Source organism: Schistocerca nitens, chromosome 6, assembly GCF_023898315.1.
Source record: "Schistocerca nitens isolate TAMUIC-IGC-003100 chromosome 6, iqSchNite1.1, whole genome shotgun sequence".
In the NCBI taxonomy this organism is placed as follows: Eukaryota; Metazoa; Arthropoda; class Insecta; order Orthoptera; family Acrididae; genus Schistocerca; species Schistocerca nitens.
The window spans coordinates 248,289,263-248,317,188 of NC_064619.1; the positions used below are offsets into that span (position 1 = coordinate 248,289,263).

Consider the following 27,926-nt stretch of genomic DNA (forward strand, 5'->3'; position numbering starts at 1 on the left):
CGTGTCGGACGACCCCTCGTGGCCTCTCTACTCTCTTCTACCCGGGCTTTCATCGGCACCACTCAGTAACCCCTGCGACGCACCGTGGATCCATGGAACAGCTTGCTGATAAGGGGGAGTAACATTTTGTTATCGTCGTGGTGATTTGTGTCATTGCCTGCCTTTATTTTCTGGTTTGTATCTGACGCTCAGAGTTTTACTAGGTCGGCTCTTTGGTCGTAAATATAGGCCGTAGTATTGTACTAAGACACTAGTTGTCGTTTGAAAATTTGTCCCGCTATTATATTGCCTTTCCTTGGTGGTTTGCACTCGATCACTGATGTTCTAATGAATCAGCTCCTGGTTGTAAATACAGCCGGAACAAATGTACTAAGGTACACGTTGCCGTTAAACAAAAGAGGGGCCTTGTGGTTACATTTAGATGTTAACAAGTTCAATTCTTTGATTTTAATTGCATTTCTCAGTCATTAGTTATAATCTGAACAACCTGTTGTACTAAGCTGTTCGTTGCTGTGTTTGAAAGACAGGGTCATTATTGGTGTATTTTAACTGGATCTTGTGGTTCCGCCGAGTGAGTTCTCTTGTAGTAAGTGTTCACAAGTAATGTTTTAAGACGTTCCTTCAGAGTGGTCTTAATAACTGACAATCAGTTTAACTTTGAAAATATTAACAGCCAACTGTTACCAGGGCTTTGGCCAAAATGAAATTGTCAGAAGGGACGGTTGGAATCCAGTCGCACCTTGGTTGCTGATTGAAATTAAGAGGTTGGTTGCTTTGAAGTAAGCCTTATCATTGTCATATTGTTTCCTAATCTGTTTAACCTTAAAGCACAGGTGCGCGTCTCAACCCCGAACCTTTCGACATACAGCTTTCAAATTAAAAGTTACGTCATCAGTTTTGAGTAATTGAATCTTTTTTGTCATCTGTGGTGCTTATATAATTTTTCATGTGTTGCAAAATGGCATTTAATAAGACAGACTGTGCCCAGCGCGTGGCAGAGCGGTTCTGGGCGCTACAGTCTGGAACCGCGCAACCGCTACGGTCGTAGGTTCGAATCTTGCCTCGGGCATGGATGTGTGTGATGTCCTTAGGTTAGTTAGGTTTAAGTAGTTCTAAGGGACTGATGTCCTCAGAAGTTAAGTCCCATAGTGCTCAGAGCCATTTGAACCATTTTTTGGGCCCAGCGCGGTAGTAAACACCGCTGTTTCACCCGATAAAGTGCGGACTGCAGGTCCGGCAGTCTTGCAATTATTTCATATTGTTTGCTACACATCACTTCAGATTACTTTGCAAAAGCTTATTCAATTTAAGGTTTAAAATCAAAAAAATTTTGCAAATTTGTACAATTTTTTAAAGAAAATGTGGTTATATATTGTTAAATAAACAGGTTGTTTCATAAGAAAGTTACATTGGTGGGTCCTCCCTTCCACGTTTCCCTTAATTCTAGTAAGTTCCACGTCTCACGTAAACTTTGTGTCGTGCAGTCATCGAGAGTACACGAGTTGTCCTTCGGCTCCGAAAGCCTATATCGAAGATGTTTCGTTGAATGGTTCTCACGCTGACACTTGTTGATGGCCCAGCATTGACATCTGCAGCAATTTGCGGAGGGGTTGTAGTTCTGTCACGTTGAACGATTCCCATCAGTCGTCGTTGGTCCCGTTCTGGCAGGATCTGTTTCCGGCCGCAGCGATGTCGGAGATTTGATGTTTTACCGGATTTCTGATATTCACAGTACGCTCCTGAAACGGTCGCACAGAAAAATCCCCACTTCATCGATACATAGGAGATGTTGTGTCCCATCGCTCGTGCGCCGACTATAACATCACGTTGAAACTCATTTAAATTTAAATAACCTGCCATTGTAGCAGCAATAACCGATCTAACAACTGTTCCATACACTTGTCTTAAGCCGGCCGGTGTGGCCAAGCGGTTCTAGGCGCTTCAGTCTAGAACCGCGATTCCGCTACGATCGCAGGTTCGAATCCTGCCTCGGGCATGGATGTGTGTGATGTTCTTAGGTTAGTTAGGTTTAAGTAGTTCTAAGATCTAGGAGACTGATGACCTCAGCAGTTAAGTCCCATGCTGCACAGAGCCATTTGAACCATTTGAACTTGTCTTATAAAGGCGTTGCCGACCGCAGCGCCGTATTCTGCGTGTTTACATATCTCTATATTTGAATACGCATGCCTATACCAGTTTCTTTGGCGCTTCAGTGTATTTGCAGTATGGTTTGCAATGTGTAGTTGGCGTCACCCCAAACATCACGTCTTTCCTGCGATGCCCAATGTCAACAGAAAGCTTTGGTTTATTTCCCGTTACAAACAAAATTATTTTTATGTGGCCATTAGATACAGTTGTCCCAAATTAGTGTACTGCGACTTTCGTTTTATCGTAATGTAGTGACAGGAGCAGTGAAACACGAAAAAAAAAAGAAAAAATTACAATACTCTAGCAGCGACAGAGCAGCGCTACTGTATGGCGGTAGTGGTCAGTGCCGGCCAGGGTGGTGCAGTCGCTGTTAGAGTACTGCTTATGTTTCGTGTTTTGCTGTCACTGTTAATACAAATCGGTAAAACAAATATCGCGGTAGACTAATCTGGGAACGCTCTACCGAACGCGCTCGTAGAATTCCGCTTTAAAAATAGTTTTGTTTGTCACATTGCGGGTTGCATAAAACGACATCGGTAGGGGCAGCTGAATGACCCAGTGTGTTCGCTGAGTATTTGCATTCCTCATTCCTACGTGTCACACCGCCATGTTACGAATCTGCCGCTAAATTCACTGTACGTCTGCTGTCATATGTACGTGATAGAGACGAAAAACGCTGAAACCTATTCTACATCTACATCTACATGATTACTCTGCAATTCACATTTAAGTGCTTGGCAGAGGGTTCTTCGAACCACAATCATACTATCTCTCTACCATTCCACTCACGAACAGCGCGCGGGAGAAACGAACACCTAAATCTTACTGTTCGAGCTCTGATTTCTCTCATTTTATTTTGATGATCATTCCTACCTATGTAGGCTGGGCTCAACAAAATATTTTCGCATTCGGAAGAGAAAGTTGGTGACTGAAATTTCTAAATAGATCTCGCCGCGACGAAAAACGTCTTTGCTTTAATGACTTCCATCCCAACTCGCGTATCATATCTGCCACACTCTCTCCCCTATTACGTAATAATACAAAACGAGCTGCCCTTTTTTGCACCCTTTCGATGTCCTCCGTCAATCCCACCTGGTAAGGATCCCACACCACGCAGCAATATTCTAACAGAGGACGAACGAGTGTAGTGTAAGCTGTCTCTTTAGTGGACTTGTTGCATCTTCTAAGTGTCCTGCCAATGAAACGCAACCTTTGGCTCGCCTTCCCCACAATATTATCTATGTGGTCTTTCCAACTGAAGTTGTTCGTAATTTTAACACCCAGGTACTTAGTTGAATTGACAGCCTTGAGAACGGTACTATTTATCGAGTAATCGAATTCCAACGGATTTCTTTTGGAACTCATGTGGATCACATCACACTTTTCGTTATTTAGCGTCAACTGCCACCTGCCACACCATACAGCAATCTTTTCTAAATCGCTTTGCAACTGATACTGGTCTTCCGATGACCTTACTAGACGGTAAATTACAGCATCATCTGCGAACAACCTAAGAGAACTGCTCAGATTGTCACGCAGGTCATTTGTATAGATCAGGAACAGCAGAGGTCCCAGGACGCTTCCCTGGGGAACACCTGATATCACTTCAGTTTTACTCGATGATTTGCCGTCTATTACTACGAACTGCGACCTTCCTGACAGGCAATCACGAATCCAGTCGCACAACTGAGACGATACCCCATAGGCCCGCAGCTTGATTAGAAGTCGCTTGTGAGGAACGGTGTCAAAAGCTTTCCGGAAATCCAGAAATACGGAATCAACCTGAGATCCCCTCTTCAAGGCGATTTCCTAAAAGCAGATAAGGGAAGAGAGTATTTGCGTTCGTGGCTGCATAAACCGCTGTTTTCTGTAACACAAATGAACGTGATACGTGGATTAAATATTTATAGACTATAAATCAATACCAAATGGGGTGACATAAGAATTCACTATCTTCTTTTACGGCCATCTGCTCTGAAGTTGATTTGATGTGAGGTCTTCCTCGTGCTGTTTACCAGCTACCGCCTGTAGTTAAGCAAATTGCTGCAAGCTACATCATGATTCATGAACAATGTGCTTCGTTTATTCTCGTCTAGACGCGCCCCTTCGATTCTTTCTCTACACTACCGTTTCAGCTGCAGTTTTCAGGAACGACTCATGTCCTAATAAACCCACCGTACAAAATGTTAGTTACACCCTTAGAATGTTACACTAGTTGCTTTGGAGCACTGCGGATGGTGCGACATTTCGTCGCTGATAAAAGTCTTGTAACTGTGTTACCTCCCCACTTTCTAATCGGTTAATGCGTTAATACGACCGTGATCGCATATGTCCAATGAATTTGATTTTGGATGAAGGTAGCGTCTCCGAAGAAAATTTGACCAGTTAGTGGAGAGAAGCATAAAACTTATTATAATGAACAATCTATTCTACTCCTGCACTTTCTATTTATTTGGATTTTGTTTAATACTTAAAACAGCAGTCTTTACTCACGTCAAGTACGAAACAAAAACAGACCACAACAGATCTAACTGAAATAATACAGAAATTAATTAATACGGTTGCCAGTCCAATTGGACATTGTCAGTTCAGTATATAAGCAAGAATGCGCACAGCAGAATGAGATTTTTCACTCTGCAGCGGAGTGTGCGCTGATATGAAACTTTCTGGCAGATTAGAAGTGTGTGCCGGACCGAGACTCGAACTCGGGACCTTTGCCTTTCGCGGGCAAGTGCTCTACCAACTGAGCTACCCAAGCACGACTCACGCCCCGTCCTCACAGCTTCATGTGCTTTCATGCGCATAGCAGTTTATACGTAACGGTTTGACGATACACGTGTCTACGGAAGGTTGACATATGCTTCTGACAACAGGACAAAATAATGAACAATTAAAGCAATTGTCTTATATCGTTAATGGTATGATTTGTTAATTTGCAAAAAATAAAAATATGGTGCAAATGGCTCTGAGCACTATGGGACTTAACATCTATGGTCATCAGTCCCCTAGAACTTAGAACTACTTAAACCTAACGACAGCACACAACACCCAGTCATCACGAGGCAGAGAAAATCCTTGACCCCGCCGGGAATCGAACCTAGGACCCCGAGCGTGGGAAGCGAGAACGCTATCGCACGACCACGAGCTGCGGACTGCAGAAAATATTTAAGCTCGTTATTGAAAGGTAAATGATAGGCTGGAAGTAGTTATTTGGTTGGGGCAATAATTTGTGAAACGTCAGATTCACGTTTACTTACATTCACTGGATTACTGGATATTGCAAGCTACTTACTTTGAATGGATTGTAATTACTATGAAAATTTTCTGGCTGGAATAAGCAACTCTTGGCTTTCAACAGTTGGCAACACCGACATAAGAACCAAGCCGGCACATAACAGCATTATTATAATAGACAGAGATGAAATGTATATACTTAACTTATTCTTTTGTTAAATTTGAGATTTCCAGAATTACTTTACGTTACTTTACTTTGTCCTTATTTAATTAACCAGATCAACATTGACTCTGAGTATTATTGAACAACACAGTTAACTTATTGAGTCTTGGTTATTAATTACCTTCAGTTATCTTTTCTGCAAGCGAAAAGCAGGCAGTGATAGTCTTTTGTTAGTCTTCTTTTAACTTTGAACGGCACTCGGGTGTTCAATAAGAGGAAAAGAATAGGACCCTAAATAGGTGACAATGACTGATGATAGTGAAAAGATTAGATAACTACAGTTTTTACGTATGTTGCTTATTGTTCAATAAAAGTCACTCACATTATGCCACCGGGTAATGCTTCACAAAGTTTCAAATGTGAATGACAATAAAGCGATCTTAGAGTTCGTTGCAAATGTTAAGCTGTCGTCTTCGGTGTCGTCGACAATGCCCCTGTTGCTCCATGCAATACTGCAGGCACACAATTATGAGCAATGACCAATTAAGGGGCAGGATTTTGATATTATTGGAGCCTCTTACATCTGCCCGGACTTGTCATGTTCTTGGTACCTCGCTGATAACAATCCCGGTTCAGACAGGCCCGACTTTCTACACTCCTGGAAATTGAAATAAGAACACCGTGAATTCATTGTCCCAGGAAGGGGAAACTTTATTGACACATTCCTGGGGTCAGATACATCACATGATCACACTGACAGAACCACAGGCACATAGACACAGGCAACAGAGCATGCACAATGTCGGCACTAGTACAGTGTATATCCACCTTTCGCAGCAATGCAGCCTGCTATTCTCCCATGGAGACGATCGTAGAGATGCTGGATGTAGTCCTGTGGAACGGCTTGCCATGCCATTTCCACCTGGCGCCTCAGTTGGACCAGCGTTCGTGCTGGACGTGCAGACCGCGTGAGACGACGCTTCATCCAGTCCCAAACATGCTCAATGGGGGACAGATCCGGAGGTCTTGCTGGCCAGGGTAGTTGACTTACACCTTCTAGAGCACGTTGGGTGGCACGGGATACATGCGGACGTGCATTGTCCTGTTGGAACAGCAAGTTCCCTTGCCGGTCTAGGAATGGAAGAACGATGGGTTCGATGACGGTTTGGATGTACCGTGCACTATTCAGTGTCCCCTCGACGATCACCAGTGGTGTACGGCCAGTGTAGGAGATCGCTCCCCACACCATGATGCCGGGTGTTGGCCCTGTGTGCCTCGGTCGTATGCAGTCCTGATTGTGGCGCTCACCTGCACGGCGCCAAACACGCATACGACCATCATTGGCACCAAGGCAGAAGCGACTCTCATCGCTGAAGACGACACGTCTCCATTCGTCCCTCCATTCACGCCTGTCGCGACACCACTGGAGGCGGGCTGCACGATGTTGGGGCGTGAGCGGAAGACGGCCTAACGGTGTGCGGGACCGTAGCCCAGCTTCATGGAGACGGTTGCGAATGGTCCTCGCCGATACCCCAGGAGCAACAGTGTCCCTAATTTGCTGGGAAGTGGCGGTGCGGTCCCCTACGGCACTGCGTAGGATCCTACGGTCTTGGCGTGCATCCGTGCGTCGCTGCGGTCCGGTTCCAGGTCGACGGGCACGTGCACCTTCCGCCGACCACTGGCGACAACATCGATGTACTGTGGAGACCTCACGCCCCACGTGTTGAGCAATTCGGCGGTACGTCCACCCGGCCTCCCGCATGCCCACTATACGCCCTCGCTCAAAGTCCGTCAACTGCACATACGGTTCACGTCCACGCTGTCGCGGCATGCTACCAGTGTTAAAGACTGCGATGGAGCTCCGTATGCCACGGCAAACTGGCTGACACTGACGGCGGCGGTGCACAAATGCTGCGCAGCTAGCGCCATTCGACGGCCAACACCGCGGTTCCTGGTGTGTCCGCTGTGCCGTGCGTGTGATCATTGCTTGTACAGCCCTCTCGCAGTGTCCGGAGCAAGTATGGTGGGTCTGACACACCGTTGTCAATGTGTTCTTTTTTCCATTTCCAGGAGTGTACGTTACACGCCACTTGCGCGTGTTCACTCTCACAAACAAGTAAGTCTTCTTCCCGCTCTGCTCTGACGTCACACTCACGATCGGAGACAGCGCTGCTACACAACATTTTGCTCTCTGCCAACGATATTGATTTTCCTGACTTTCCCTAACGGCATTAACCCAGAATATTTGCATCATGCTACAGAATAATTTATACAAGTTACATTCCAACTAACACGCAGTTTCTACAAGTTTACAGAATAAAACAAGTACCACATATTTACAATAAATACAGTTGGCAAAAAAATTTAGGTAGCACGTCTGTATTATAGTATCACAGCTGAAGTGTGTATGTCCCATTCAATTGTATGGAACCAGCAGACTAGAAGGGTCGACGTGAAGACGTAACAGAATGTTATAAAAGAGCTACCGTGTTGGGACCTTCACGCGACCACACCGTGAATGAAGTTCTCGATTTGTTAGTGTATCAAAACGGACTGTTGATCATGCGTAAAAGTAATATTGTGCCACTTGTAGGTACGTAAAACAGCATAGGAAGAGCGGTCGTAAAACGATCCTAAAGCCGTCCTCTCACGGGACATGAAAACGCCCGTGTACGAGGAGGTTGTGACGTCACAGCGTGGACGTTCTACTAGACTGCGACGCGTGAAATAAAAAATCTGACATGTCAGATTTTTAGCTCGTGGAGAGGAACGTGGCCAATGAGATGCGACATCGTTGTACGTCGCAAGCACAACATAGCAGCAGGCATATTGTATGACATTAACGTATTTGGTTGGTTTTTTCTCTCGTAGAATGCATGGTATGAGTACAAGCTGTCCCAATGCATTAGCAAATTGAAGATCTCTCGAAAACGCATCGTTTTAGCTACGATTTGTTGTAATAAAATGACAAGGAACTACATATCTGTAAGTAAAGGTCTCGTGCAGCAGATGTTTTTAATGTTAATCTATAACCTGTGGGCTACGAAATTATACCTTGCAAATGCTATGGCATAAAGATGGTCCATCAAAAGCACGCATTTTCGGTACAGTTTGCGTATTAAATATCAAATAACCACATTTGTAGAAACAGGCTTTAAATAATGTACCCCATGCTGTGTCGATGGTAGCGCAGTTGATAGCATTGTCACCCTAAGAATTCATTTACATCTACGTCATACTCTGCAAGCCACCTAATAGTGTGTGGCGGAGGGTACTTTTCGTTCCAACCCTGTTCCATTCGCGAATAGCATGTGGGACAAATTTTTTGCTACTGTTCACTAAGCGAGACGTATGTGGGAGGTACGGGGGGGGGGGGGGGGGGAAGTAATTTGTTGTCCGACTCTTCCAGCAAAGAGCTCTTTCGCAATTTCAGTAGTAAATCTCTCCGTGATGCACAACGCCTGTCTTGTAATGTTTGTTGAGCATTTCCGTAACGCTCTTGCGCCGCCTAAACGATACCGTGACGAATCGCGCCTCTGTTCGTTGGATCTTCTCTATCTCTTCTGTCAGTCCTTCCTGGCAGGGATCCCAGACTGATGAACAGTACTCAAGAATCAGTCGAACAAGTGCCTTAACAGCTACTTCCTATGTGGATGAGTAACACTTCCTTAAGATTCTTCCTATAAATCTGAGGCCGGTCGGAGTGGCCGAGCGGTTCTGGGCGCTACAGTGTGGAACCGCGCGACCGCTACGGTCGCAGGTTCGAATCCTGCCTCGGGCATGGATGTGTGTGATGTCCTTAGGTTAATTAGGTTTAAGTAGTTCTAAGTTCTAGGGGACTGATGACCATAGCAGTTAAGTCCCATAGTGCTCAGAGCCATTTTATTAAATCTGAGTCTGGTATTTGCTTTTCCCAATATGTGTTTTATGTGGTCATTCCACTTAAGGTCGCTCTGGATAGTTGCTGTTAGATATTTTACAATAGATACTGTTTCCAGCGGCTTGTCATCAATAGTGTAGCTGTACAGTAGTAGATTTCTTTTTCAATGTAAGCGCATTATGTTACATTTATTTACGTTCAGGGTCAAGTGCCAGAGACTCCACCATTCGTCAATACTCTGCAGGTGATTCTGCAAATCGATACTGTCTTCTGGCATTCTGCAGGACATTTTGAAAATCTATACTGTCTTTTGCTAACAGTCCTAAAGAGCATCCGACGCTTTCTACTAGATCATTTATACAGGGCGAACATTAATAAAACCGACAAACTGCAGGGTCGGATTACTGAATGGAAATTGGAGAAAAAAAAGTCCTGTGAACACGTGTCCGGAATTGCGTCGTTGCCACGGTAGATGGCGCTGACGAATCAAAGTTCTTCTGACTACGTGCCGTGTGTTTCTTTGTTGCACGCTGTGTGATTAAAGCAGCGTACTGTAAGCAGCACAATGTTTTGTAGGTAAAGAGGACTGACGTCAGAGATCTCATAACTGTAAGAATTGTGATGGTCTGGTGCAAAAACCACCGGCAAAATCCTCCCAAAGAGGAAAATTCGTTGCTGATAATCCTTGCACTCGTTGCAGGTGACACGGATAGTAACGGTTGCCATGCAGGATACACATAATCGTACTATGGCTTACACTATGTTGGCGGGACACATGTCTGGCTAGTACTAGGATTCTTTTCAATATCCTGTAGAACCCGGCCCTGGTGTACGCACAGACCGCCGGTTCACTGCATGTTCGTCTGTCTGAGAGGACCCAGGATCAAACAAAGGGCCAAAAAGGGCTTGAAATGTTGTGTGATGTTTCTTTAAAGTCAGTACCGCCATTACACTGTTGTTTCTTTCCTGTGTTACAGTTACACTTACACAATCATGATTCCGATTTCAAAGCGACAGTATCAAGAGTTTCCTGAAAGCAGGTTAGACGATAACAGTGAAATACATAACAAGTGATATAACCGTATAACAATCCATATTTGTAATGCTTACTTACAAGTGTTATAAATTGCCAAAGATGGCATACTGTCGTATTAAAATACACTGTTAGACATATTGTCTAAGAGTCGATATTTCTGGCAGAGATTACTACTTTGTTTCATTACTGAGTACACCATCTTGACTGAATGACAGTTGTCAAATTGTCTTGGTCAAAGAAATTCCTGTTACAAGTAGCAGTGGGTAGTGAGTAGAACAAGTAATTGTACTGTATTGTATTAATTCTGAATTGAGGCAAAATTACACAACTTAGAGTTGGTCATGTGTTAATTTCACGTACAAAGCTGTATATTTACCTACTAAAATGTCTTTAAACAACATCAATGACTTGCTGGACTTTTATGTTTATGGATGCAGCGAATATTATCGAGAGGGTTGTTACTGTTTATGTTTATTAGCACGCAACTTCACTGTATACTAAGACAAACAGGTACTGCAAAGATGTAACAACCACCAAATAAAATAAATTGTTCCTAACCTTTCCTATCCTACCGGACACAGAGTAAAAAAAACAAAAAAAAACTGCTTGTAATAGGAATTTCTTTGACCAAGACAATTTGACACGTAGCCAACTGTCATTCGGTCAAGATGGTGTACTCAGTAATAAAACAAAACAGTAGCCTCTGCCAGAAATATCGACTTTTAGACAATGTGTCTAATAGCGTATTTTAATACGACAGTATGCCGTCTTAGGCAATTTCTAACACTTGTAAGTAAGCACTACAAATATGGATTGTTATACAGTTATATCTATTCGATTCTATTCTATGTTAACCAGGGACCTAGACACGACGGAGAGGCTCCGTCCCCGCCGCAGCCGCAGTGGTCCACAACCCCACGACGACTACCGCAGTCCACTGCACCCCTCCGCCGCCCCACACAGAACCCAGGGTTATTGTGCGGTTCGGCCCTCGGTGGACCCCCCAGGGAACGTCTCACACCAGACGAGTGTAACTCCTATGTTTGCGGTAGAGTAATGGTGGTGTACGCGTACGTGGAGAACTAGTTTGCGCATCAATCGCCGACATAGTGTAACTGAGGCGGAATAAGGGGAACCAGCCCGCATTCGCCGAGGCAGATGGAAAACCGCCTATAAACCATCCACAGACTGGCCAGTTCACTGGACCTCGACACAAATCCGCCAGGCGGATTCGTGCCGGGGACCAGGCGCTCCCTCCCGCCCGCAAAACAGTGCGTTAGACCGCACGGCCAACCGGGCGGGCTATACGGTTATATCGCTTGTTACGTATTTCACTGTTATTGTCTACCCTGCTTTCAGAAAACACTTGATAACGTCACTTTGAAGCCGAAATCATTACTGTGCAAGTGTAAATATAACACTGGAAGTAAACAACAGTCTAATGACGGTGCTGACTTTAAAGAAATATATTATGACTGTGGCCCCGCACTACGAAAAAATTATTAGTTGTGTGATATGGTTGGTGTCTGTGAGGGTACTTATTTTGATATAGCCGTGCTGCCTCTCGACCGTTTCCATCTGCCTGGCCGTACACAAACACCATCTTAGACTGTTCCCGAATTGAATACCGAACCATTCTGTAGCTTACAGTACGTTGCGTCAATCACATAGCTTGCAACACACAAGGAACACATGCCACGTGGTCAGAGGAACTTTCATTCGTCAGCGCCATCTACCGTGGAAACGAGGCGTTTCCGGACATAAGTTCATAGGACCTTTCTTCCTCCACATCCAATCAGGAATTCGTCCCTTCACTTTCTCGGTTTTGTTAATGTTAACCCAATATACATTTTAAACAACAAAGGTCCTGTCACAGTTGCTTGGTGTACTTCGGAAATTACTATTACATCTGTCAGTTTCGTTTCGTTAAGAGTGCGTTGAGTTCTATCTGCAAGGAACTCTTGAATCCAGTCGCAAATCTGTCCCGATACTCGATGAGCTCGTATTTTTTCGCTAAATGGCGGTGCGGGAAGGTGTCAGATTCCTTCCTGATGTCAAGGAATACGGCTTCAACCTGAGTGCCGTTGTCTACAGCGCTATGAAGCTCATGGAGGTACAGAGCGTGTTGAGTTTCTCAAGATGTTTGTGGAACCCGGGTTTTTTTTTACAGAGAAGGTTTTCGTTCCCCAAAAATGTCATAATTCTTGAGCATAAAACATGTTCCGTAATTCTACAGCAGACTAATGTCAGCGATATAGGCCTATAATTACGTGTCCCCTTCTTGAAAACGGGGATGACCAGCCGTCTTTTCCAGTCGTTAGGACCCTTCGTTGCCCCAGCGATTTACGATAAACTACCGCATCTTCGTTTTTTACCTTCACTTCTTACGAGATAGAAAAACTCTTCTGTCTCTTGGAGAGTCTCTTGTGCAAATTAACATTTAGCAAAGCAGCACGTGCACTTGCTGCACAGACCATTACCACAGATTTACTTTTTGTTTATGTGTGTGTTAATGGCACTCGTTCCATTTCACTAAGCACACGGCCGCGCGGAGAATTAGAGGCGAATTGCGCGGCCTCTCCCGCCGGAGGTTCGAGTCCTCCCTCGGGTATAGGTGTGTGGGTTGCCCCTCGCGTAAGTTAGTTTCAGTTAGTGCAAAGTAGTGTGTAAGTCTAGGGACCAATGAACTCAGCAGGTTGGTCCCTTAGGAATACACGAACATTTGAACTAAGCACACGTTTGAATTCCTGTGTACCCTTGCCTTTTGCGGGCAAGTGCTGTACCAGCTGATCTACTCGAGCACGACTCACGACCCGTCGTCAATGTTTGACGCCTGCCAATACCTCGTCTCATATCTTCCAGAGTTCGAGTTTAGGTCCGGCAAACAGTTTTAATCTGCCACGAAGTTTCAGTCTAATACAGTATAAAACAAACGACCATGTAAAATTTCATAACGTGTGAGTATTTTTCAGTTGAATTTGCGTTTTGTTGTAAATAAAGGACACCCGTTTGTATCACACCGGTGTGTAAAAGTTAAGGATGAAAGTGACTTTTGCATGATGTGTCACTACCAAGTTACATAGCCGGGCGAGGGTGGCCGAGCGTTTCTAGGCGCTACAGTCTGGAACCGCACGACCGCTACGGTCGCAGGCTCGAATACTGCCTCGGACATGGATGTGTGTGACGTCCTTAGGTTAGTTAGGTTTAAGTAGTTCTAAGTTCTAGGGGACTGATGACATCCGAAGTTAAGTCCCATAGTGCTCAGAGCCATTTGAACGATTTGAACCAAGTTACATACCTCGATCAAACTTCGACCATATACTATAGAAGAAACTGCGACAGTATAGTACAGAAGGTGACTCCAAAGTATGCAGTCTACATCTACATCTACATCTACATCTACAACTACATCTACATGGATACTCTGAAAATCACATTTAAGTGCCTGGCAGAGGGTTCATCTCGTATAGCGCGCGGAAAGAACGAACACCTATATCTTTCCGTACAAGCTGTGATTTCTCATATTTTATCACGGTGATCGTTTCTCCCTATTTAGGTCGGCGTCATAAAATATTTTTGCATTCGGAGGAGAAAGCTGGTGATTGGAATTTCGTGAGAAGATTCCGCCGCAACGAAAAAAAAAAACTTGTTTTAATGATGTCCACCCCAAATCCTATATCATTTCAGTTACCCTCTCTCCCCTATTTCGCAATAATGCAAAACGTGCTGCCATTCTTTGAACTTTTTCGATGTACTCCGTCAGTCCTATCTGGTAAGGATCCCACACCGCGCAGCAGTATTCCAAAAGAGGACGGACAAACGTAGTGTCGTCAGTCTCCCCAGTAGATCTTTTACGTTTCCTAAGTGTCCTACCAATAAAACGCAGTCTTTGGATAGCCTTCCCCACAACTTTTTCTGTGTGTTCCTTCCAATTTAAGTTGTTCGTAATTGCAATTCCTTTTAGCACTCATGTGGATGACTTAACACTTTTCGTTAATTAGGGTCACTTGCCAATTTTCGCACCATACAGGTATCTTTTCTAAATCGTTTTTCAATTTGTTTTGATCTTCTTATGACTTTATTAGTCGATAAACGACAGCATCGCCGACACCTATGACTGCGCCTGAGCCGAACAGCGTCCGCCAAACCACGTTGCCCAATTGTGCAACTCTACCTACGGTTGCAGATTCGCGAGAGGCTTCCCCGTGTGCGCGTTCCGTCACGTGACCCCGTCCTCGTCAGCCAGCAGGTAGTGGGACTACGAGCTGCCACTACACAGTTCCTCATTCGGGTCTGAGACTGGAAGCAACGCCACGCGACTTCGTCCCCGTCTGCTTCGAGGCCACCACACTCATCTGTAAGTCACAGCACTCCAGTCGGGGGCTGTTTTCTTCAGCAGTTCCAACTTTGCTATGGCTAGCTCTAAACTCTTCTGCAGCATCTCTGTACATCCTGCTATCCCTTATCTTGTTAGAAATTATGCAATTCTCTATCTCTGTATTTTTCTTTCTTTTAAAAAGGTAATAACTCGCTATGTTGGGGAATATGCCAATGGGGTAGTAGAAATTGTACATATACTTAGAGAAAATGTACGAGGGTAATCCCAAAAGTAAGGTCTCCTATTTTTTTTATAAGTACATAGTCCTGGAGAAGAAGTAAAAACTTTGAGGTTCGCCGATGACATTGTAATTCTGTCAGAGACAGCAAAGGACATGGAAGAGCAGTTGAACGGAATGGACAGTGTCTTGAAAGGAGGATATAAGATGAACATCAACAAAAGCAAAACGAGGATAATGGAATGTAGTCAAATTAAATCGGGTGATGCTGTAGGAAATGAGACACTTAAAGTAGTAAAGGAGTTTTGCTATTTAGGGAGTAAAATAACTGATGATGGTCGAAGTAGAGAGGATATAAAATGTAAACTGGCAATGGCAAGGAAATCGTTTCTGAAGAAGAGAAATTTGTTAACATCGAGTATAGATTTAAGTGTCAGGAAGTCGTTTCTGAAAGTATTTGTATGGAGTGTAGCCATGTATGGAAGTGAAACATGGACGATAACCAGTTTGGACAAGAAGAGAATAGAAGCTTTCGAAATGTGGTGCTACAGAAGAATGCTGAAGATAAGGTGGGTAGATCACGTAACTAATGAGGAGATATTGCATAGGAGTGGGGAGAAGAGAAGTTTGTGGCACAACTTGACTAGAAGAAGGGATAGGTTGGTAGGACATGTTTTGAGGCATCAAGGGATCACAAATTTAGCATTGAAGGGTAGCGTGGAGGGTAAAAATTGTAGAGGGAGACCAAGAGATGAATACACTAAGCAGATTTAGAAGTATGTAGGTTGCAGTAGGTACTGGGAGATGAAGAAGCTTGCACAGGATAGAGTAGCATGGAGAGCTGCATCAAACCAGTCTCAGGACTGAAGACCACAACAACAACAACATAGACCTGTTTATTTCTACAATGGTTTACACCAGTTTACAGCCTGAACATTTAGCTATATTTCGACATAATCACCATTTTTGTCGATGCATTTTTGTAGACGCCGTGGCAGTTTTTGTGTGCCCATGTCATACCAGCTCGCCGCCATGCTGTTCAGAAAGTTATGAACCTCTTCTTTCACCTCGTCATCGGAGCTGAATCGCTGGGACAACAATTAACGCTGACAGGTACTGTGAGACTCTGAAAAAACTCAAACGGGCAATTCAGAACCAGAGAAGAGGAATGTTGAGTAAGGGCGTACACATTCTCCATGACAACGCTCGCCCACACATCGCTCGGCAAACCATTGCTCTCCTGGAACAGTTTCAGTGGAACATAATCACCCACCCACGCTATAGTCCTGACTTGGCGCCCAGTTCCCTAGGTTAAAAGAACATTTGGCCGGAAAGCGATTCAGCTCCGACGACGAGGTGAAAGAAGAGGTTCATAATTTTCTGAAGAGCATGGCGGTGAGCTGGTATGACATGGGCATACAAAAACTGCCACAGCGTCTACAAAAACGCATCGATAGAAATGGTGATTATGTCGAAAAATAGCTAAATTTTAAGCTGTACACTGATGGAAACCATTGTAGAAATAAACAGGTCTATGTACTTATAAAAAAATAGGAGACCTTACTTTTGGCATTACCCTCGTATCTATATGTAGGCCATTTAAATGTTATCCTTAATTACATTTAGTAACTCTGTGTATTCATAAATTAATCTGTGAATCAAAAGGTGTTTTCACTCGAAGGTATTTTCAGATAGATATTCACATCGCTGTCACTGTGTATCTATGCCTTGCAGTTCTCGAGCGAAGTGTTCAATTCCTCTTGTTTCATCCGTATTTACTGTAAGCAACAAAGGCGTCGCGCTGCTGTAGACGTTTAAAGTAATTAAACAGCAGCTCGACGTCCACGATGCATTTAAAGCTTTAGAAACAGATTTTAGAGGAGGACAAAAATTCTTCAGTCACTCGTTAAACGAAAAACGTGTCACAGAGAGATGATGACGACTACGCACTAAGCAGTCTGTGCAAAGCAGAGCTGTGATTCAATTACTGTAAAAATTTTATGGTTATTACTCTGTTCCCCTCTGTTCAGTAGTAAGGTTAAGTTACGGACAGTTGGCACAACTTATGCACCCATTTTTAGACTTTGACATCTACTGTTATTTTCATATTGAGAACGCCTATCTAAAGCAAACTTCCATCTTCGAATAGAGTAATGTATTGTGTACTGTTAACATGTCTAGTATTTTAAACATTAGCATACGTGAGATTTGGGAATATAAAACAAATTTACCCTTCCACCCTGTCTCTCCAAAATGTTTACCTTGTGTCTAAGTGTGGAATTCACCTACAGTATTGTTCCATACGATATTAAAAAAGACAAATAAATATTTTTTATGAAACTTTCACTTATCATATCTTCTGTTGCTGGTTGATGTTATGCTTACATCAACAGTAAAGAAAAGTACCTGTGCTTTATCGATAAAAGATGAGAGGTCACTTGCATAAAGCAAGAACAGTAGTGGACACAATACTCAGCCTTGTGGGTCACCAGTAGTGCTAAGTTCCCAATTAAAATGTAATTCGGTATGGAAAAAGCCTGCGCGGCCTACTATGACATTTTTCCTTGAGCCAGTTTCGTCACCAACAGTTACTGTGTTTTCTATCCAGTAAATTTTCGTTTCTCCAATTGGATGTTGTGATTTTCTCGGTCAAGCGACTTTTATAAATCATAAAAATCCCAATAGGTGAAATTTTGTCATATTCTATGAGATGTTGGACTGCTCAGTGAAGAGGCCGTTCTGGAATCAAAAATTTTATCTGAATCACAATTTCATACATTTACAAGTGCTCAACTATTCTTCAGTACATTATCTTTTCTCAGAATTTTCAGCTGGACGTTAACCTTGAAATCTCAAATAATTAATAACATCTGTCTCAATAAGTTCCTTTAAAAGGAGTAAAACCATATCATACTTTAGTCGGTCTGGAGTGATGTGCTTAATACTTGTCCAACCTCTTAAGTTACCTGTAGATTTCATGTGGATGTTTTTATGTAACGCAAGGTCCATTTTTAAATAATCTCACTAGGTGGCAGTGTAGTCTTGGACAGGTAACACGTAGTTCTAAAAACTGGGAGAGTATGAAGTTTCGAAAGAAATGATTAGGACAGGAGGAAAAAGCATAAAAAATAACTTGCAAAATTAATTATAGAATATGGGAAATTAGTTACAGAATATGGGAAACAAGTTTCTCGCCACGAAACCTTTACATAAAATTAAGGGGAAAGACAAAACATAAAATATTAGATACAGACCTTTCAGCCTCCTCTCTATAACGTACAACGTACACTAAAATGATCATTTCCCAGATAGAAAAAATAATTTCAAAAACAAACTCTTCGTTGCAGGAGAAACAATGCATTTATTGAGGCGTTTCGCCTTTATGGGTAGTCTTCAGAAAAATTTAATATGCAGCAAAATTTGTCTCTCTTTAAAAAAATTCTGATGATGCTCCAGAACACAGAAACGCTTTAGTGAAAGTATTGTGTCCCTCGCAATCAAGGCTGTTTTCCTTTCAAAGTAGTACCCACGGTTGCTGTACCTGATAGTCCATGGAGTGTGAATGCTTGTAGAAACGATTTTAGTCAGGCAAAGGAAGAAGCTGGATATGACACAATAGACCATTTGCAAGTCATGAATGAAATTATAGGAGAGAGCAATCAGTATAGATTGCCACCCTGCTTAGCATTCATAGATTTGAGAAAGCGTTTAAGTTGATTACAACGAACTGCCTTTGAGTAGCGAGGTATTGATTCATCATACACCGAAGAGACAAAACACTATCATCACTGCACACTTTGGTATTGAAATCTGTCTGGTAGTGATGCGGACACACGACGCGGTCAGAAAAGTACGACGGTCATTCTCTAAGTTACGAGGAATCCAATGTTAAAATTCCAATATAAGAATGATCTATAGAGATTACACCCATGTTGCCATATTGTAACGTAATTAGAATCTATCACGTGACAACAGGCAGTACTTCCAAAATGGCTGATATCATGTTTCGTTTCGGCAGCGTGCTTCAATTGAATTCCTTGTTAAAAAGGGAAATGTATTGCTGGAATTCACCGCTGACTTCAGCGTGCCTATGGAGAAGTCTGGAAGAGTAACAGCATTGCTAGGAGGTGAGTGAAACATTTAATAGGTGGAAACACGAGTATCCAATATGAAGCTCGTAGCGGTCGCCCGCGAACTGCCTCCACGGAACGCAACAAGGAAAGTCTTCAGGAGCTCACTAGAGAAGACAGGCGCGTCACAGCGGATGAAATCGCTGCAAAAGTTGCTGTAGGACATAGTGCAGTGCAAGAAATGATTCAAAGCTTAGATTGTTGAAACGTTTATGCCCGTTAAGTCACACGTTTATGGCCCAAAGGCCACAATCTTCAGAGAAGAACCATCCCCCAAAACTTCTTCAGAGACTTCAAAATGGTCATGATTTTTTGACTAGCTGAGACCTGGTAGTCAGGGAGAGGCAGGATAAGGCAACGATTGTGGATGGGGCCGTAATCAGCTGCCGTTGGCTACAGTAAACACATACACTTTAGTTGAGGAAATAATTTTCAACAATCATTTTAAAGGAATTTACTACACTGACTGCTGAAGGCCGTATTAAGAAAGAATTCAAAATTATTTGTCGGCTGAAGGCCACAAGCAACTTCAGAATACTAAGCAGCTGAAGGCCTGAATTACAAGTGAGGAAAACAGTTACACGTTAACAAATACTAAGATATTTTCTTCTTAAACAATCAAAAACTGTAACAAGCTGTAGTAACGGCTGAAGGCCTTGTTAAGAAAGAATTGCAAGTTATTTGTCGGCTGAAGGCCACAATCAATGTTACACACAATCAACAGCTGAAGGCCTTATTAAGACAAAATTGAAAATTATTTGTCGGCTGAAGGCCACAAGCAATGTTACAAACAATTAACAGCCGAAGGCCTGAATTACAAGTGAGGACGGCAATTACACGTTAAAAATACTAAAACCTTATTAAACAGTCTTAACAAACTGTAACAAGCTATAGTGACGGCTGAAGGCCTTATCAAGACAGAATTGAAAATTATTTGTCAGGTGAAAGCCACAAGCAATGTTACAAGCAATTAATGGCTGAAGGCCACAAGCAATTTCGTAAATAATCAACGGGTGTAGGCCTGAATTACAAATAAGGTAGGCAATTACATGTAAAAAATACTAAAACCTTTTTTAAACAATCGCAATAAACTGTAACAGCGTATAGTGATGGGCTGAAGGCCTTATTAAGACAGAATTGAAAATTATTTGTCAGCTGAAGGCCACAAGCATTGTTACAAACAATTAATGGCTGAAGGCCTGAATTACAAGTGAGAAAGGCAATTACACGTTAAAACATTAAGGTAAATGTTACACAATTATATGCCACGCGGGATTAGCCGCGCGATCTGAGGCGCTGCAGTCATGGGCTGTGCGGCTGGTCCCGGCGGAGGTTCGAGTCCTCCCTCGGGCATGGGTGTGTGTGTTTGTCCTTAGGATAATTTAGGTTAAGCAGTGTGTAAGCTTAGGGACTGATGACGTTAGCAGTTAAGTCCCATAAGATTTCACACACATCTAAACATTTTTGAACACAATTATGAAAACTTGACCAAGTAAGATGGAGTGATCCACAGACAGTGCTCCACGGATCGACCTGAGGAAGGTCACTCCAGCTGTGTAAGCAGTGAGACTGGCAGCCAAGAGTAATGTTCACCTAAGGAGGGCAACTCAAACTAGAGACGGTTTAAACGGCGATCAACCCTCTTACCAAATCCACCTCATGCCAGATAACCCGTACAACGATGGAATAATTCAGGCAAAGGAGAAGTGACAGCACTGCTTCTCCAGAGCCTGGTGTTTAAAACAGGTAACTGGGCCGTTAGCGGCCACTAGGCTGGTTGCATTTCATCAATAACAACACCAAATTCGAACTAATTTCAAGGAGTAGAAGGCGGCTAATAGCTTCCGCCAGCCTGACAGACTCCACTTGTCGCAGTTGGTCTCACTGACCCTGGGAGCAGAAACACGCAAACAACAGCGAGATCTCAAACAGTGGAGGTTTCACTACTGGATAAGGTTCACTGAACTTCAAACGTCCAGGATTCGGTCGTCGGCTATAGCCTCTGGATCCGACAGTGTCTGCACGCCGCCGGCATCCCACCCTCCCCTCGCGCTGCGGACCTCCTCGCTGCTCCGTCCGAAGCCAAACTGCCAGACACACACGATGACCTGGAAATACAAGCAGTCGCACCAAAGATACTACGACAGTACCTGGCTATCGTCAACTGCTGCTGCTGCCACTCGCAGACAAACAATACTAGCAAACTCGGTGGCGCTATTAACACAAGAATGAAACGATTACAAGACGCCAAGTTATGAACGGCAAGAACGCGAGCCGCACACGGCTCACTAGCATTACGACAGGCGTTGAGTGCTGGTTCCATTATTACGAACCTGAAGTAGGACGCCAGAGAATGCAATGGCATCGCTTGGATTTGTCATATAAGAAGAGTGTGAAGACAGTGCCACGTACTAGGAAAGTTAGGGGTACTATCTTCTGGGGTGCAAACGGTAGCATTCTGGTTGATTTTCTTGAACCTGGTCAAACCATAAGTGCTGCCCGCTATATCGAAACACTTTTGAAGCTCCGTTGTGAATTGCGGGGCAAACGCCCTAGGAAGGATCATCTTGCAACACGATAACACCATTCGTGTCTCTGTGGATAACATCAGGACATTTGGGCGCGAAACTCTTTCACATCCTTCCTATAGAGCCGACTTGGCTGTTTCCGACTACTATTTTTCAGTTCCGTTAAGGAACAAATGTGAGGCTAAAACTACAAGCTGGTGGACGATGTTCGGCAAGTAGTGCGCCGGTGTCTTCGGGAAGCTGAAACGGGGTTTCATCGAAAGGACATTATCAAATTTGGAGAACAATTGGAAAAATGTGTGCAAATAAATAAATGTCGTGTGACTAGGGCCTCCCGTCGGGTAGACCGTTCGCCGGGTGCAAGCCTTTCGATTTGACGCCACTTAGACGACTTGCGAGTCGATGGGGATGAAACTATGATGATTGGGACAACACAACATCCAATCCGTGAGAGGAAAAAATCTCCGACCCAGCCGGGATTCGAACCCGGACCCTTAGGATTGATATTCTGTCGCGCTGACCACTCAGCTACCGGGGGCACAGAAATGCAGACTATGTTAAAAAGTTACGGAAAGCATGTAGATTAAGATGATGTACTTGGTTTATCTAAAAAATAAATATTAAAACTTTTGAAAGTTGTTGCTCATTGCTTTCAGTATGGCCTTCTATACAAGCGGACTGGAGATGGATGGGGAACGAGTCTAGCGACTATACAGGTCGGAAATGGGGAACTCCACGGACGTAAGCGACTTTGACAGAGGACAGACTGGTATCGCCCGGTGTCTGGGAACGAGCATCTTGGGATTGGCATAGCTTGGCGACTGTTCACGTGCTACTGTCGTAGGTATCTATGGACCGTGAAAAACTACGAGTAGACGACAAGGTTTTGCACGTTCGCGCCTCAGCACAGAATGTGGAGGCCACAGGCCTGCGCTCTGTGTAAAGCAGGCTGATTAGCGATCTGTGACATGTCTGGGGACGGAGTACAATGCTGGTGCAGCCACAAGTGTTTCGGAGCACACCGTTCAGTGCCCATTTTTGAACAAGGGACTCTGCAGCAGGCAACCCCTACGTGCTCCCATGTCGACCCAACGACATCATCAATTACGATTGTAGTGAAGACGGGGTCGTCGTTATTGGACCTTGGATCAAAGGAAACGTGTCTCCTGGTAGGATGAATCAAGCTTCTTGTGACACCAGGCCGATGGTCGTGCCTGGAAATAGCGTCACCTTGTCGACTGGCTGCCCGAAATACGCACCGCACCTCAGGCCTGTGGCGGCAGTACTATGCCAAGGGGGACGTACACCTGGACTTTAGACGTATGACAGTTAGCAAAGCCACCATGGAAGCTGCGGACTCTGAGAACATTATGGCGGATGGTATCTTTCAACATGATAACAGTCTGTCTCACATGCTCAGTATTGTGGCACAGTTGTTTCAGGAGCATACAGTGAATTCACATTGATATCTTGTGCATCAAATACACTCGAGCTGAAGCAAATGGATCACGTCAATAGCGCTATAGATTGCCAGCCAAAACTCTGTTAATCCCCGTCGGCGGCCATAATCACGTCGGAAACCTTTTCACGTGAATCAGCCGAGTGCGAATGACAGCTCCGCCAATTCACTGCCCTTTTATATCTCGTGTAGGGATATTGCCGTCATCTGTATGTGTACATATCGCTATTCCATGATTTTTGACATTTCAGTGTATATCACACAGCATTTAAATGTGTAGAACTCAAAATGATTATTTTTGCACAGAACTAAACATCATAGCTAACAATAACAAAAACTGCAGAAAATGGCGGAAACCGCTTATAGCGGTGTCTAGTGCGTACAAATGGTTCAAATGGCTCTGAGCACTGGGACTTAACATCTGAAGTTATCAGACCCCTAGAACATCACACACATCCATGCCCGAGGCAGGATTCGAACTTGCGACCGTAGCGGTCGCGCGGTTCCAGACTGTAGCGCCTAGAACCGCTCGACTACTCCGGCCGGCCTAGTGCGTACATCATCATGTGATTAAAAAATCAGTCTCTAGGCTGAGTACCGACCAAAAAACAGCAGGTGTTCTTAGCTACAATATTCTCTAAGTACAACAAACAGTTTCCCTTACAACGAGTCCATAGTTGCAGTGGGGAAATGAGGTTGTTACTCAGCTCAACTGAGTGTGATCGCAATACGTTGATATAGTACAAAACACACTTTCCAGCATCTTACACATGTGCATACTAAATTTCCAAGTTGTTCATAAGGTTCATATCGGAAAGAATACTCCAATCGCCGAATTTTATCTCTGTCTCATTCATTATTGAGAAATTCCACTAAAATAGGAAACCATCAGGAGATCATCCATCAGACAAGGGAAAATGTTTCGACTTCGATAAAACCACATTCCATGCGCTGTTTCAGTAGAAGAAACCCGCCCTGTAAGAAGACATGACCTATACAGAGAGAACAAAAAGTAGGACGAATTGCTTTAGATTGAACTGTGTGCTGTTCCTCGTATATTTGACACAACAAGTTTCTGCAGTGTTCTTGTTTGTAAAATTATGTTTTGAGAACTGTCAACAATAAAGGATATTTGAGGCTCATTGTGTTTTAAAAACTTTTAGAGATCATAAACACGCAGTAAGAGCCTGCGATAGTAATAAGTTGGCGCAAGGTCAAATGAAGCTCAACATGGCGGTCAGAAGCGAAGAGGTTAAGTGATGGCGCTATCACGTTTCCCCGGAATTACTTTTGAGGTTCCGAATCTCAGTCGGTAAAAACGGAATGCTTATAGCATCACTGTCTTGTCCCTCTCTCCATCTGTCCGACTGTTTAAGCCCCTTTGTCTGAGGAATGATTAGACGTATCGAGTTGAAATTTGTCACACATTAAGGTCTATGGTTCCTTAGCGATATCAAATGTATAAACTTCTAAGTCATGCAATCAAAAGATACGACTATTTATGTCACATATTATGATGCTCCTAAACTAGCTTAAAAAAACCTATAGGGTACTTCCCGTTGAGCTAGAATCATGTAATTTGGTAGGAACCAATGTCTCACAGTACAAGTAAAGGAAAGATCCGAAAATTCTTAATTTGTACGTCGTTACATGAAAAAATGCTTGTCTGTCCGTACATCTGCTAAGACTCTATTTTTCCCTCATGAACGGGGGCCCGTATCAAGTTGAAATTTATGTCACATGTTAAGGTGTGCAGTCCCTTGGCGATATTAAAAATACAAACTTCTAAGTCAGTGGAATCAAAAGATACGACTATTTGTGTCATATATTTTGATACTCGGAAATTCACTCATGAAAAGCTATAGGGTATTTTACATTGACCTAGAATCATGAAATTTGGGAAGAAGGAAGGTTTCACAGTACAAGTAACGGAAAAAATCCGAAAATTGGTAATTTGTAATTATAAAACACAATTTCTTTCATTTGTTTTCCTCTGTCTGTCTTTTGGTCTGTTAAAACCCCTTTTTCTCAAGAACAGGTAGAGGCATCAAGTTGAAATGTATGTCACATATTAAGGTCTGCCGGCCGGGGTGGCCGAGCGGTTCTAGGCGCTACAGTCTGGAACCGCGCGACCGCTACGGTCGCAGGTTCGTATCCTGCCTCGGGCATGGATGTGTATGATGTCCTTAGGTTAGTTAGGTTTAAGTAGTTCAAAGTTCTATGGGACTGATGACTTCAGAAGTTAAGTCCCATAGTGCTCAGAGCCATTTGAACCATATGAAGGTCTACGGTACCTTGGCGGTGTATAAAATTTAAGTTTCTAAGTATTTGCAATCATAAGACACGGCCATTTATATCACAAATTGATACCGGCAAATTCATTCATCAAAAGTTATAAGCTACTTCTCATGGACCTAGAAATATGAAATGTGGCAAGAATCAAGGTTACGCAGTACAATTAAGGGAAAAAAAATCTGAGACTCTTGGAACCGATCTCGAAAGTTTCGGTCTTCCCAGGACTGATATCTTGTCACTATCGATGTCGATAACAGGCAAAAACAGTTGAGATTCCCGTTTCCAAGGATGGGTGAACTGTCTATATGCGTAATTAAGTTTATAAGGAACCGTTGGTGTGCGAGACCTACTCGCGCTTACCAGATTTCCTTTGCGGATGACTGTCCATCCAGGATAGCGCGCTGCCTTCTTGGGATCAGGAAGTTCCCTGACCAGCCGGTAACCTATCACGGGTTCGCTTTGCGCTTCGCAGCGTGCGGACGTGGAAGAGCAATGCTGCGCGAGCGGCAGCTATTCATTTTACCTGTTCACTCCAAGTTTAGTGAGCACAGCAAAGTCCAAGTTTCTCTCTGTACAGTCAGAACTCAATCGCCATCCCGAACGTTGGCATCGACATGGAGAGTCCTGAGAAGAACTCACAAACACGGCAGTAGCGATGAGTAGTGACGGAACAGATGAAAAAAAAAAAAGTTTTGCAAGGATGTAAGAAGACGGACCGGTTTCTAAACTTGACACAGCAGACGCCACAGCACACGCAGAACCCAAAATGCGCAGAGAGTAAATGTGTTCGCTCAATCTGATGTTGGTCCGTTTTAAGCCTTTATTGAATATAGGGATACATTCTATGTTTACGGTCAAACTACTGCATTGCGAATGCGGAGGCCTGCTGTTGTTATTGTTGTTTTTTTGGTATTCAGTACGAAAACAAGCTCTCCCCGCTAGTATATTCTGTATGATTTAGGACCTCCGATACACAGAGACGCCGGCCGCTGTAGCCGAGCGGTTCTAGGCGCTTCAGTCCGGAACCACACTACTGCTATGGTCGCAGGTTCGAATCCTGCCTCGGTCATTGATGTGTATGATGTCCTTAGGTTAGTTACGTTTAAGTAGTTCTAAGTCTAGGGGACTGATGACCTCAGATGTTAAGTCCCATTGTGCTTAGAGCCATTTTGATACACAGAGCTTAGAAAAAGGGTACGGGCCAAGCTTCCAGCACATATTCGTCACACTGTGGACAAGAGCATTATGCAGTATGGACAGAGGCACAAATTTTTCTGTCTAGGTCGCACATTATTTTTGTAATTACGCTTTTCGGCGGAGTGGCGTCGTCACATAAATAAATTAAAGAATCACTGCAATGCATTACGTCAAATAGCACACGATCGCATCTCGATGTAACAGTTTATACAGATATGAAATAGAATGACGACATGGGCTTCGTCACAGGTAAAGGAGGTAGCAGCCTTCAGTTCGTTGGTGGAATACCGCAAAAATGCAAGGAATCTACGAACGAGATCGCTTACAAGACACTCGTGTTATCCATCCCATAATATTGTCCGAGTGACACGCAGCAAGTAGGTTTAACACAGAAGGCGTCACAAATAGTCACAGGTTTGTTTGATCCACGTGAGAGTGTCACGAAGATGCTGAAAAAACTGAACTAGCTGATATTTGAAGACGTACATCAATTTACAAAAGTTTCGAAAGCCAATATTAAGTGAAGACTCTAGCAACATACTACAGCCCTTACGTATCACTTCCGTACGGGCAGTGGACTGGACTTAATATTGTGCTCACATATGTATTTAAGGAGCCTTTCCTCAAACGCTCCATAAGCGCATGGATCGGGAAGAAATACTAATGCCTGGTATCATGTGAAATACCCTTTGCCATGCGCTTCACAGCGGTTTGCGAAGTATAACTGTAGGCGTATCAATTTTATACGAGGACATCTGACGCCGAATATTACGTGCAGGTTGTTTTCGAGAGCAACGTTCAGAGAACATTCGCTTTCTTCTTTCCGTGCTGTACAGATAAGAGGCAATGTTTACTTTAAATTGTGTGTTGGCCTGGCTGTGTGCGTAATTTCAAATACACATATGACGTGGCTAATTATAGCTATTTGTAAATGCGCAGACTGTCGCAGACGATTTGGAAATGGGTCTCTCGAATTATTATTGTGGAAAATGTTATATTAAATCAAATGTTCCTAAGACATGTGTTCGTAGATCTATGACCGATAAACAGCTACATGTTCTCTTGCCACAAACTGAACCACGATTCACACTTGTTCATTGCTGTTGGTCCCAGTCACAGACAGAATGGGTTCATGCAGTGCTTAAGACGCTAAACTAGTTAGTGAGTTGTTTATTTATCCGCATGATGTTAGACATACCAGTGTAATACAATAACAAAACAGAATTAAAACTTAACGAAAATCCACGCTTTTACCTATTTATAGGCGTCGAAAATTATGAAATCAATGTTACACTCTTTA

At 43.5% G+C, this 27,926-nt stretch overlaps 1 long non-coding RNA gene across 1 annotated transcript in view; it reads left to right on the plus strand.

The window, feature by feature from the left end:
- LOC126262925 (uncharacterized) overlaps positions 1-27,926 on the plus strand; it is a 435,349-nt gene that overhangs the window by 53,467 nt on the left and 353,956 nt on the right. Inside the window, exon 2 of the long non-coding RNA XR_007546784.1 lies at positions 14,648-14,818. This is a non-coding gene — a long non-coding RNA (uncharacterized LOC126262925). The remainder of the gene's footprint in view (positions 1-14,647; positions 14,819-27,926) is intronic.